We start from the raw sequence: 13,556 nt of genomic DNA on the forward strand, positions 1-13,556 counted from the left end.
TATGGCAAGTTGATGCATTCGTCTTTCGGTCTTATGATCAGCCGTTGGTTTTGTTTTACGGTACACATCGGCCGAAGCTCTCGCTGAATTATACACACAATAATTGATAGCCCAGAGGTCGGATTCACCGGAAAAATGTCCACGAAGCTCGTCATCCATTTCAGCTAGATCTTTAGGCTTGAGAGACACCTTGGTGTTGATGTGTCTCCGGGTGATAAGGCATCGCTCTTCATCTATTGGATGCCTGCCCGCAGTTGGTCTTTGTATCCCCTTTCTTTCTTTGTTGCTGGCTTGTTCTAGCTATGGTAGAGTAGGCGTTCCGCTTACATAGCCCCTTTTACGGAGTAGTTCAGCAAGGTTTCGAGACGTTGCTGCGAAAAGTGCGATAGCTCCGGGTGTTTCTCGCACCACAGAGCATGCAGCCGTACCATGTAACCCCGTTCACGGGCCACACTCGCATCGTAGCACTTGAGCAAGTCGTGATTCAGTTGCTCCGTCCACCCAAAGGTCGCGAGATCCCGCCGATCCATCGCATTGAAGCCATTTTCATTGGCTCCCCCAGCTCTAGAGTGGTCGGAATGTTGGCCGACCCATTGTCGGGAGCCCTGCGCGTTCTGTTGTCTTGAACCGCACTTACTACAACTATGTCTGGTGTTGTCATTGTTGTTCCCACGAGAAGCTAGGAAAAGGGGTTCGTCCATCCTTGTAGAGCCCCGCATGCAAGGATAAGGCTGCGTACTCTGAGAGGTCGCCCGGTATCCCAGAGTCACCGTTATAGACAACTCACCCAGGTGCCATTCAGCTTTCAGCATGGTTTTCACACCTCCGCTTGGGGGTTAATTCCTTCGGGACCACCCTGGACAATTGTCCGCGACTGCCTATTTATTTTTGTAACCATATTCAGCAGAAATCCTTGGTACAGGGACCCTCTATCCGCAACCCGAGGACGCGTTCGGTGGCTTTGTCATAGGTCCTTTTGTTAGATTCTAGAGGAATCAAAACCGAACCGCCGTTAACTGCAAAATGAACGAAGCTAAGAAAATCAAAGAAAACTGTTCGAATCTTTATTCGCGTGTACCGTGGATTCTGATTCATTTTCTGCATTTTGTTTTTTGGTTCTTCACTAAGTTACGTATAAATTTTTCATTTTTTCAAAAAAATGGTTAAAAAATTTTAATTATCTGAAATTTAGTTACCGGTGTTGATTGGAATGTTGTAATTCAGAAAACGCCGTAACGGGCAGTTACGGCTCTTTTCGAATCACGGAGTTTAGAAATAGGGATGTCGTGATTTGAGAAAACGCCGTTCACGGCAAAATATTTCGTTGCTCAAAATAAATGCAGTTACGGCGTTTCTCGAATGACAGACCTTTCTTCTGGGGGTTCGATGATTTCGTAGAACTCCGTGAGCGTGTACGGACCTCTGCGAAATTACGAAAGCTCGAAATCACCGCCCCATAATTTAGTAAAGTCCGTAACTGCTCGTTGAGGCTTTTTCCCGAATTTTTCTGTGACGCATTCAGCTGTCCATAATTTGAGCCCGCAGTTAACGGTTAGTTACGGCTCTTTTCGAAACCACACGGTAAAAAAAATTGAGCTGTGACAAGGATATTATTCCTTATTATAGCCAAACATTTAGCTGAAAACGAACGAAGAAATTTAGAAAGATCCCTGGATCAGCCAAAATGAATATCCTTGACCATTGTCCATATACGAGGGATATCGTATAGTCAAACCCCCAATAAGTATAGCTATAATAGGGATATTAAGAATAGGTGTATGAAGCAATTAGCGCGGTTGAAATGTGCGCGAATGTTAATATTAAATGAAGTTTATGATGCAGTAATAATATTTTCATTCGTTTCGATTGTAGGCGATAACTATATTGAAATATCAAGAAACGCAATAAAAACAACAAACTTGACCTCAAAATGCATTACACGGATTTCAGGGAAATTCATTTTCGCGATACCAGACGAAAAATTGGCTACTGTAAGGTAATATATTTCTATAACAACTAAATTTTTTTTCTAATCAGAAGATAATACAATTATACATAATCTGTCGAAAATAATAAACTTTCGAACTTAGCAATTTTGTCCAAATTCCATATTTACGAGAACAATTTGCATAAAGTAACTAAATGTGTAACTCTTCTAACTAAACGTTTTACCTAATCCAAGCGTACACTTTCTTTGAGTTTATTATATATTCTCGATTCACTCGTTCGCCTCAAGAATTTTTTTCCGTGCATGACTCGCCAAATTTTGCAGTTAACGGCGTTTTTCTTAAATTCAGCAATAATTATTTTAAAAGTTATTAACAATTTCATAAAATTATTTTGATAATCCGCTGCATCTTTTCTTCCCGATTCCAACGATATAAAAACTCATTTTTCTATTTTTTTCAGTTAACGGTGTTTTCTCAAATCACGGCAGATATGAACTTAAAAGAATTATAGTGAAAAGAATGTAAAATCACAAACAATTTTAACACAATTATGAGAATAACCATTTTCAACAAAATTACTATTTCCTTATTTGCTGTCTTAAATTGAACCAGTGCAATAGTTACGCCAAATGATAGGTTAAATCAGTGATACTATATAGCGCTCCACGCGGGCGAGACATGAACATCCAGACGTCTCGCATGCGCACGTCACCGGTCAGGTCTTCGCAGTTCTCGAGTGTAAACGAACCTTATTGCGTACTTTGTACTTGTGTTTGTGTTATAAATATTTTGCATCTGGCTACAATAAGCAGCGGATGTACTATCTTTCGCTTGCAAGTGGGAAGGTCCCTGGCCACTTGAGTTTGACTTTAAGCTACATGAGAAATTGTCATAACGACGGGCCTTCCCACAATTATCAGGCACAACATATTATATCCCATTATATTACGGGGTTATTAAAAGATAATTTTGCAACTGTTTCTACAATGGTGGTGAATGATCAGTGGTATACCTAACCAGCTAACCGACGACAAGGCGTACGACCAGCTTTTAGCTATTTCAACCAGTGAGATTTCACTGGAAGCCAGTGAGATTTCACTGGTTCAATTTAAAAGAGTGGGAATGTTCCTTATTTCAAATCCGAATAATTTCTGACATCAGTAAAAAACAAATAGGTACTAAATCGTAATAAGCTTGTAGGCCTTTTACGTCATTTCATATCTGATTTTTAGGTGTTTACTTAAAAAACGATTTATGTCATCGAATAATTAATTTTCTCGAGGTTAATAGTCCACACCACCTTTATCATTATAAAAAATCCATGCAAGGTTATTCAACTGTTTTCTTGGCAAGATCTACGTTTACGAAAAGTAAATCTCTTAAATCATATTGAGAAATTGAAAGAATGCTCACAAATTCATCACATATTCTGAAACTAAGAAATGTTGAGACAGTCACTTATAATTTCAAAATTAAAAGAATTTTTCCAACATTACTATTATGCTGCCGTCAAATTTAAAATAAACAAGATCTATATTCTGATTCTTTTTTTAATTTTGAAATAATTATAGATAATTTTTTATGATCCTTGGGATAAAGACGGATCACAAATTTTAGCTGGTCGTGTTTGCTACAAAAGCAAGATATGCACGAAGACACGGAGGCCCTAATACAACAGATACAACTGCACAATAAAAACGGATATTTAAGGTTCTCCTTTTTGCAAAACACCGACCCCGTGTCTCGCAAGAAGCGGCTATATTAATATGACCATGATGTCCATTACTCTCATTATAGATAGTAATAGTTTACAATAAAATTATTATAATTCCTTAATTTTTAAATTTTTTTTTCAAATCCTTCTCTCATACGAAACTTCAAGGCTATTTTCCGAGTCTGGTATTGGGTCTCTTTGACTTCTCTTGCAGCTCTTTTCATTAATTCATTCGCCAAAAATGCAGAACCAGGAAAATGTCCAGAAGCAGAACATCAACAGATGATCAAAATTACTCTGATTTAAATGGCTTCATACATCTCCTTTAATTCTCAGGTCCTCAAAAATTAGGATTGTGGGAGAATAGATAGATTATGTAAAACATTGATGCTACGAATCATGAACAATTATATTATGATTACTTAATAATAATTATATTCATTTAATAAATTGTTACTTTTTTCAATACTTCTTCGTTTCAATGTTGAATGGCAACACTTTTATATTTTCTTGTAACAGGAAAGAAGGACGTAATAGATTGCAATTAACTGTTTCGTCTTTTTAGATCATAAATTACCCATTTCCAAACATTAAATTTATCCTTATTTACCCTAAATCTTAAAAGCACACTTAGCAGATATTCGGAAACTATATATAAGGCGATTGCAATAACGAGTATTATCGTTCTCCCAGTATTAATTTTCTTTTGCCATTCATTCTTCCTTCACGGGTTTTTTTCTGATAAAGTGTTTGACTATAAAAATTTGTACTGAGATTTATTTTTCAAGATGACGGGGAAAAAGACATTCTCTGTATCACTACTGTGTGAGTAATCATCTATATGTACGCAAAATACGTATACCTGCTGTAAAGAAATGTTATACAACCACTACCTTTCCTATTTCACTTCGTATTTCTTTTCAATAGTGTTGTTTATTTTAATTTTCAAATTAAAATGTAATTGAGTGCAGAGTTTTGTTTGTTCGTTAGTACCCACTTCTTCTTTTATATGACCTTCAGTACCATTAGGTCCCTCTGAAAATTTGCATTCGGGTCTTCATTTAGAAGCTCATATCTAAATAAATTCCTGACATTTTAAGCCCAAAACTTTTTCATTTTTTAAGAAAAACACATTTAAAGGCTGTGTTTTGTCTTTGAACATGAAATGTACCCACTTTCGCTTATTCCCGAAGCACAAGATAAACGCCAATAGATTCAGCACATAGTCTAGTTTAATCCGCTGCACAAATATAAAAATGATCACTTTAACCCTGACTTACAGAAAAATACAATTATTTCTTAAACTAGAACTGACAATAAGCTCGCATCTTATTTGAACGTAAACAGCTACTTTTTAAATTAGACTGAGTAAGATGGAATTATTCAAACTAATTTAGATAATATGATCGCGCAACTTCAGTTCTAAATATTGTATTTCGTCCTATAATTAAACTTTATCTCGTGTATATACAATGTAATTTAGAATAAACACATAAATAAATTAATATTTTCATTTTTTATTTCTAAAGTCATCGCAACCTTGTTTGTGGACACATTTGCAACTCCTGTAATCACTGTGAGCGAGGTGGGTTTTTCTTTACGTAAACTCGTTGTTTAAAATTTATTTATTATATTTAATACAAGATGACCTTATTCTCCTCATTTAGAACATCAAACGCACTATTATTAACTACGTAAAGTGTCTCCGTGAATGTCCGGTAAGTCAGCTAAATCTCACATGGTATTTCTTATATTGGATAACTATGCCTATTCAAGAAATCGTGACCTAAAATAAACACTATGTTTTCAGTTGAATTTCATAGACCCGATTTGTTCATACTATCATGGAAAATACCTGATTCTCGGAAGAGAGTCATTCCGTTGCTACAAAAGAACCTGCGACAGAGGTCAGTTGTGCAGAAAGAAATTTACTTATTTTCTTATGATTACATTTATAAATATACTAAATTACTACTTTTTCAAAAGCTTAACTTTTAAATGCTCAATATTTGAAATTTATCAATTTCGAACGCTATTAAAATGAAATTATTTACCTATAAAAGGTGCAGTGCATAATAATTCATCGGAAAAAATTTATGTATGTATATACAATTTGCTCCGGTGTATTAGCTTGAGAAAAATTTATGTTTACTACATTATAATAATTATTAATATCTATTTTAGGTGGACGCTATTTGCATGACGGAGATTGTAACAGTGAATCAGAAGCAATTTTGAGACGGTCTAGACCGATAGTACCAGATTTCTGGCCCTTCTTTCCACGACCCCATTCTTAATTCCAATTGAAACAATTTTTAATCCTGCTCAGCCCTTCGCATTCTATTTTAAATTTCATTGCACGTACTTTAGCTTGTTTCAAATTTTTCGAGTAGCAAATGCTTATGGGTAGAGAAGGATGTCCACAAGAAGTCAGAAAAGTTTAGACGCCTAAAGTACCTGTGTACTTGAAATGTGCACATATGAGTCACGCCGTCAATGTCATTCTAAGCTCAGAAATAAAAAGACTTTCTGCCACTAATTGGATAAGCATATTACCGGCAGATTGTAATTACACAAACAAAAAATTGTTGAACTGACTAATTTTCATCAAATATTAGTTCAAAGTCTTAATAAAAATAAATTGTCATTGTGACGTATTAAAATCAATTAAAAAAAACTGATTACGAAAAGCATATGAATATAATTTTTCTAAAACACGTCGTATAATAGAGTCATAATTATTTAGTGAGTATAACACACTATATTGAATAATTTTTTTACATTCATTTTGACTTGCTGTTTACAGTACGCACTTAATATTTGCAGAAAATTTGCCCCCCTTATATAAGTTATATTTCTAAAAGATCATTGAAAATTGTGTATCGAGAATCAAAAGATAATGATGCTACAACATTAGCCGTTGAATATATTACTCGTATTAAAAATACCATAGGCAATGTTCGCAGATCATTGATATTAATATTGCTGCAAGCTCTGCTATATATCCATGATGCACTCGACGGCATTATTGACGACACCAAAAGAAGAAAAGAATTTTCGTTTGTCAACGATAGAAACGAGAAACTTCTAATGGTTTTTAAAATTGTCAGTTTAACGTTTTTGTATAATCTTGAACATATTTTTATCAATGGAACATTTTACAGTTGTCCTAAACATGGAAATTTGCATTCTGTCTTTATTTATTTTCGCGTTTTAAATATGTTGCATTTCAAAAATTTACCGAATTTAACATATCTTGTCCAATACTGCTGCATAAGGCTACTTAGATTTAGAATGCAATAAAAAATCAAGAAAAGAAAGTTATACATAAGATAAGTCAAAAATGCTGATAGTTCTAAACCTGGGAAAAATTTAAAGCGAAAATTTGTGAACATTGCTGTCTATATGTTCACCAAAATTCGACATTAACATCGACGTTCAAGTTTAATAAATATAATTCTGTTATTATAGTGGCTTTGCTTGCCATAGAACTTTGTATTCTTACTGTAAGAGGAAGTAAATATAAATACATATCACATTTAGCAAAGCTTTTTTTATTAACATTACTCAAACTACGTAGAAGAAACTGATATCGAATTCTCATATAGTTTATTATATACATATAATGACCTATCTGTTATATTTTCATGTAGTTTGATGCATTCATAGCCGGACAGTAAGTTTGTTATACGTCGATAAAAAGAAAAGAAAAATTTCCAAACATACTGATAAAAATATATAAAGAATATAATCTTGTACCACATATGCTCATAATTATATTAATCGAGATAATAAAATAGATCTAGTCTGAGTGCACCCCGATTTAAGGCAGTTGGAGTGCCGAAAATCAAGTCTCTGAAAAAATAGTTTGTAAATTATTGCGAGAATCTAAATAATGTTTATTATTCGCAGCATTCCGAGGCATAAAGATGCAAACGTCTTCTTAATGGGACACGTGCACTTGATTACTCTTCTCGGTGAGGAACTACATTTCACTGCCCAAGTAGAAGGTGAGTTCAGTAAGAAGGCCATTTGATAGTAGGGTGTGGGTGGTTATTATGGTGGCAGTATCAGCGTGAATTTGACTAAGCAGCAAATCTCGGATGACTCTCGATTTCCAAGAGGGCTCCATAAGCCAAGACGTTAATGGCCGTGTTAAGGCTGAATGTTACCAGGGTGATTCAGACGGTGCCCTAGAACACTAGGCAACTTTTTGTTTACATTGTCTTCTTACGAGAAAAAAACTGCAGAGACGATCCCTCTAGTTCCCTAGCTGCTCTTATAAACAACATGAATCCCGTGGGCACAAATAACAAAAAAACACACAGAGGGGAGTCTTCAATGTCACCCACCATGAATATTTTGCTTAAGAAGATCGAAGCAATGAAGGCGGAAGGGGTTAAATCACCTTCAAACCAACAAGGGGCCTATACGGTTTTTATTAGCTCAAGTGTACGGTTATCAGTGGGACTTTAATTAGTTCCATAAACGACGCTCAATTTATTCAGGATACTTGTGCTTTTAAAGCCTTCAGGAGCAGAAATATATCACTGCGGCTATAAGGAAATATCAGTGCATGCAACCTCTGTAAGGTAAAATAACCCTTCAATCAGGGACCCACAAACGATTCCGGTCTGATGTCAGTACCGCTATTTAAGACAACGAGTCTAAAAGAGGCAAGGTTGTTGTTCCAGGGGACTGACACAGGATCTCCTTTCGAAATCACATGAAATTAAATATTGTGCCTAAGGGTTTGGTGCAAAAAAACTTCAACACAAAACGAACAATTGCTAATAAGGCGACATTATCCTGAGGTGTGAGGACTGTCGATTTGAAAACCAATTGCTTAACTTCATCTACTCAGATAAGGTGGTTATGATACAGCTTATCGAGATAGTAAACGGTTTGAAACCATGGAAAGGTGTAAGAATCAGAGCCATTATCCATCCTTAAGTGATTGGCAGTTCAGAACCCCACCTTAAAAGTGGAGGTGTGGCCCATCATAGATGACCAGAGTAGCCCAGTTAGTCTTGAATGCAGAACCTACAGTCGTCGAAGGTATCAGTAAGGTTAAATGTATACCGTATCTGGGATTGAAAAAGTTCCAGATGAAAATACTTTCGGAACCAGAAGAGCTCTTGTTAATAGTGAAAGAGCAGCTTCCCTCGGAACAACAGATGTGTAACGCTGATTCTTAAATGTACAATGTAGAATCATCCTATATAATCTCAAATAGAACTATTGAAAACTCAAGGAGAACGATTTATCTCAGAAGGTATATCGATTATATACACTTACCTAGATTCAGTACTGTAGGCCTGGTAGCGATTCAATAGTTCTATTGGAGATTATATAGGATGATTCTACATTGTACATTTAAGAATCAGCGTTACTGATTCTTAAATGTACAATGTAGAATCATCCTATATAATCTCCAATAGAACTATTGAAAACTCAAGGAGAACGATTTATGTCAGAAGGTATATCGATTATATACACTTACCTAGGTTCAGTACTGAAGGCCTGGTAGCGATTCAAATCGAGCACCAATGATGACGAAGATCTCAGTTGGTCAGTACAAGTAAGGAAACTTAGCTTCCTTTATTTTATTTTTGGAGTCCTGTCATAGTCACTTTCTTACTTATTGTCCAATTAAAAAATTAAAATTTGTTTTAATTTTGACACAGCTTCGCCTATCATAATTTTGTATAGGTATACAGATTGGATTGAAATTTGGTATACTCTTTTACAGTTTTAATTAAAGGTCAAGTTCGTTCGCCAGCCATCTTAGATCAAAATTCGAAAAGCAAAACGGCTACTTGTATTACTCGATAATTGAAACAATTTATCCTAATGATTTTTTCAAATAAACAAAAAATTACTGGAGTTATAACATTTAAAAATTTTTATGGAACCACTTTAAGCTAGGAACCGTATTTTTAGTTTAAATCGTAAAACATAACATTGAAAATAAATTAATTAAATTGATGAAAAAACTACACAAGTTGCCATAAAATGTTTGATAACAATTTTCTTAATAGGATGCCCACCTCATTAATTACAAAAATAAGAAATTGACAATTTTTCGTTTTAATAACAATGCATGTTATGACTTGTAATCATTTAAACTCATAAAAATTATTCATCTTTCAGGTTAGCTGATGAAAAATATGAGTTCAAAATAAGAATCAATTATTAAAGTAATCATGAAAATGAAATCTGTACATTATTTTTCAATATCTGAATAAGCAATCGAAGGTGGGAGTGCATAAGTAAATATATTATAAATTTGATATAAAAGTATTGAACATGATGTATAATAATTTACACTTTGGAAAAAATAGAGTGCAAAGCACGACATTCATGGTGAGAATGTGTTTGTTAAAGCCGAAGAAGCTTCAACAATAGAGAATTCACAATGACTAAATTATATTTGTCGATCCTTTGATCTTTAGTTTTAAAAGCTCTGTGCATAAATGTGGAGGAAATATAAAGATCGAGCGCGAAGCACGAGAACCAAAAGTCGCACAGCATAGGCGCAGTCAAACTAACGAGACACGGGCACAGCGCGCGATGAGAATGCGTAAATAGTTGAATTGCTACAATGTACAGATTTCCAAAAATGCACAAATAAAACTGTCCGCTCAGACCAGTAGTATCCTCCATAGGCACTCCTACTTCTTAATTAGCCGAGATATTGATCGAACTAATTTTTGTGATCCTTTCAGAAGACCTCAGTATTTATCTTTAACCTATTGTATACGCTTTAATTATAAGTTTTTTTGTAAGATTAAGTCAAGTAGTTATCTCTAATACCAAAAGCATGATGGCAGCAATGTCCAAATAGATTTGTTAATACTTATTTATTTTTTATGTATTTCACACGAGTCGGTGATTCAGTGACACCTGTATTGTAGTTTAAGTAAAGTTTGTTAAGAGTTTCCTATTTATTACTGCGGGAAAAAAGGATATTTTAAAGAATAAAATTGTTCGACAAAAATGGACATTTAACTGCCTAAATTCTAGCAGCGATTTGTTACCAGAACATCATTGAAAATGCCTGCATTAACTTTTCTGTTTCATACTTTTTACAGATTTTTTAAATAAGAATGACCATGAAAGTCAAAGACAAGTTGAGTAAATATTAAAATTAGGAGCAATAACGGTTTTTTTTACTCCAAACACGACTGATTCTCCTCAAAATTTATTTTCCATGATCCTGTCACTGACATGTTCCTTTAAGAATTCTCTGACCGTTTAATATTATTGTTTATAATAAATAATGATACAAACTTTCACTGTCCTGACACCACTCACCCAAACACAAATTCGCTGACTGACACTTCACCTCCTTATTCTGCAGGATGTTTATTTTGACAGAGGACAGTGCACCGACTCGTTTGCGTTTGCTGAACACTTTTCCTACTTGAGAGGCGCGCGTTTAGATGGTATTACGGGATTTTAAATATCTTTTCTACACTGATTTGAATAGAATATTGCGCAACAAGGGGCGAAAGGCGACAATTGCACGAGCGTGAAGTTAGCTGCCCGAGCGCATACGCTTTTTCATAAAAAATGAATCAAAAATTTGACTTGAGATGCTTGAAACTTCTTTGCATCTCATCAAAGTTGTTATTCTTTGTAAATGCGTAGACAGTGACATATATAGGTTGAAGACTGAAGTTAGCCTCGATTCTCGAAACGACGTTCGATAAAAGGGAGAGTATAATGTATATAATTTCGATACCGGTTACGGCGTAAAGTTACTTTTGCAGTCGCCTGTTTCTACTTTCTAGTCTAGGGTTGAAAACCCAACTTTCGACCCGCTACGGGCCAGAAAAATTTGTACGCAATTTAATATTGAAGCATGCTACTTTTCACGGAGCCTTCATTTACATCTTGATCTCAATTAAATTTGTTAATATATAAATTCATCTGGGGTTTCATTCAACGGTCGCATGTCCCTGACTGGTGTATTTACCTTACCATCAGATTAGATCAAACTGTTTTTATTAATAAAGAAGGTATAACTTAAATGAGCTTATTTACCAATTTACATTATTTTATTACTTTTTATAATAATATTGTTGAATTTATAACTAACAACTTTTCTCTCTATTAATCTCAAGCATCAGTCACATTAATTTTAATTAAAGCTGATTTATAGTTATGGTCATCCGAAAATCTATGTGAAAAGCCGTCACAAAAACATTACATTGGCTCTCGTATTTAAGTTAATCATTCTAACACCTGCGTATCGTACTCCGATGTAATTCATTGTAATTCTTAATATGAGCGTACACTAAATTTCCAAGATGGAGAAGAGGCCTGCCACTCCGTCTACAGAAAAACTTATTTTTCACAAAAATTTGCCTTTTATCACAGTTTAGCCATAGTTTAGTTATATAACTATGAATAAACAAATCTTTCTACAGTATGATATTAATTTCTTTCTTATTTCTTTATTAAAGTTTCTGGTTGAAGTTAGTTTATGTTATTAACGTCACATTTACTTAATTCGAACCTAACCTTTTATATGTCTTCTAACTCTACCTAAAAAGTTTTTCTCTTTTAATAACAGTTCGCACACATTAAGAAATTTCACGTGATATTTTTAAACTATTTAAGGTATTCGATTTTTATATTTTTATACATTCGGATTATCACACTACATTGCTTCGGTCTTACAGTTCAGTACATCTTTGATACAGATCGGACGATGAAAGCGACCTGTGTTTCCGAAACGGTATTGATTCTTTTTAAATAATTTAAGTGATTGGTATTGAATATCTTGTATGCATGAGATTCTGTTACCTTTTATAAACAGTGTAAAGCAATTCTTAGCATGTTAAATATCCTTTGATTTTAAAGTCTAGTAAACAAAAATGGTATTACTAACAGAAAAAACATTTTGTTTGAAATCTTCGAGAAAATGTTTACAAAAATAGGATTTGAAGTATAGGAATCACACCGATTCACTCATAAAATAGCCTTTAAAACTTATCGAAGAATAAAGAATGGTCCAAGCAGTAAAGTAAGAAATTGTCATAAAACATCGATGGTAGTTTGCGTAGGCAGTATAACGTGCGTTGAGCGAGATAATTTCGAAATCAATTTTTATCACGCGACCTCGTTACAAGCTGCTTGATTATCATATGCAAACCTAGCGAATAAGAATATTCAAGTCTTACTCGTCATTAAGACATGCTCTGAGAATCCACAATTGTTATATAATTAACATGGTTGGCTACAGCCTAAAAAATTTTTAAATCTACCAAATAGGGAAGCTCAGGTAATTTTATTACCACAGTAAAGTTTTAATCCTGATTTAACAACATAAATAAATAGAGATGTGCGGAGTATTCATTTGTGGTGATCAAGCTACACAACGTTCTACATCAGACCTGAAGGTTAACCGATTAATGATCTAATGATAGATCGTAATCTAGAAGATCTGATACCTGAGTAGCTGGATTGGAAAGGGTCAATGAAGGAATAACCCAAGTAAAAATGCTTCGGCTTGAGTTCGATTTGGTTATGTCTGGAGTTCGTCTCCAAGACATCCATGTCTGAATGCGTCTCAAAACTGAGTCGAGACATAGGCCATCGTCTTACTTTTATGGCAACCACAAGTAACACGGCATTTACTTGTCTTAATTCGAGCCTTGTTTTGGCTAAGACGAGGTTGACTTGACTCAAGACGAGCCATGTCTTGGCTGAGATTATCGAACCTTTTTTGTATCATAAATGAGATTAAAATTGATGAATGAATAATTTGTAATTCTAGAAGGATCTCCTAAACCGTTAGAAATACCTAAAAACAAACAACATCTTCGGTATCATTATCAAATAAGTATAATAAAAATAGCAATCCGTAAATAAGTTGATTATAT

General features: G+C 34.5%; 1 long non-coding RNA gene across 1 annotated transcript; it reads left to right on the forward strand.

Annotated features, from left to right (window-relative positions):
• The first annotated feature begins 5,130 nt into the window (after positions 1-5,130).
• Positions 5,131-6,226, forward strand: LOC117177423. Its single transcript, XR_004467695.1, has 4 exons — positions 5,131-5,248; positions 5,331-5,381; positions 5,474-5,570; positions 5,848-6,226. It is a non-coding gene; the product is annotated as an uncharacterized LOC117177423 (long non-coding RNA).
• Positions 6,227-13,556: the final 7,330 nt, after the last annotated feature.

This window comes from Belonocnema kinseyi, chromosome 7 (genome assembly GCF_010883055.1).
Source record: "Belonocnema kinseyi isolate 2016_QV_RU_SX_M_011 chromosome 7, B_treatae_v1, whole genome shotgun sequence".
NCBI classification, from domain to species: Eukaryota; Metazoa; Arthropoda; class Insecta; order Hymenoptera; family Cynipidae; genus Belonocnema; species Belonocnema kinseyi.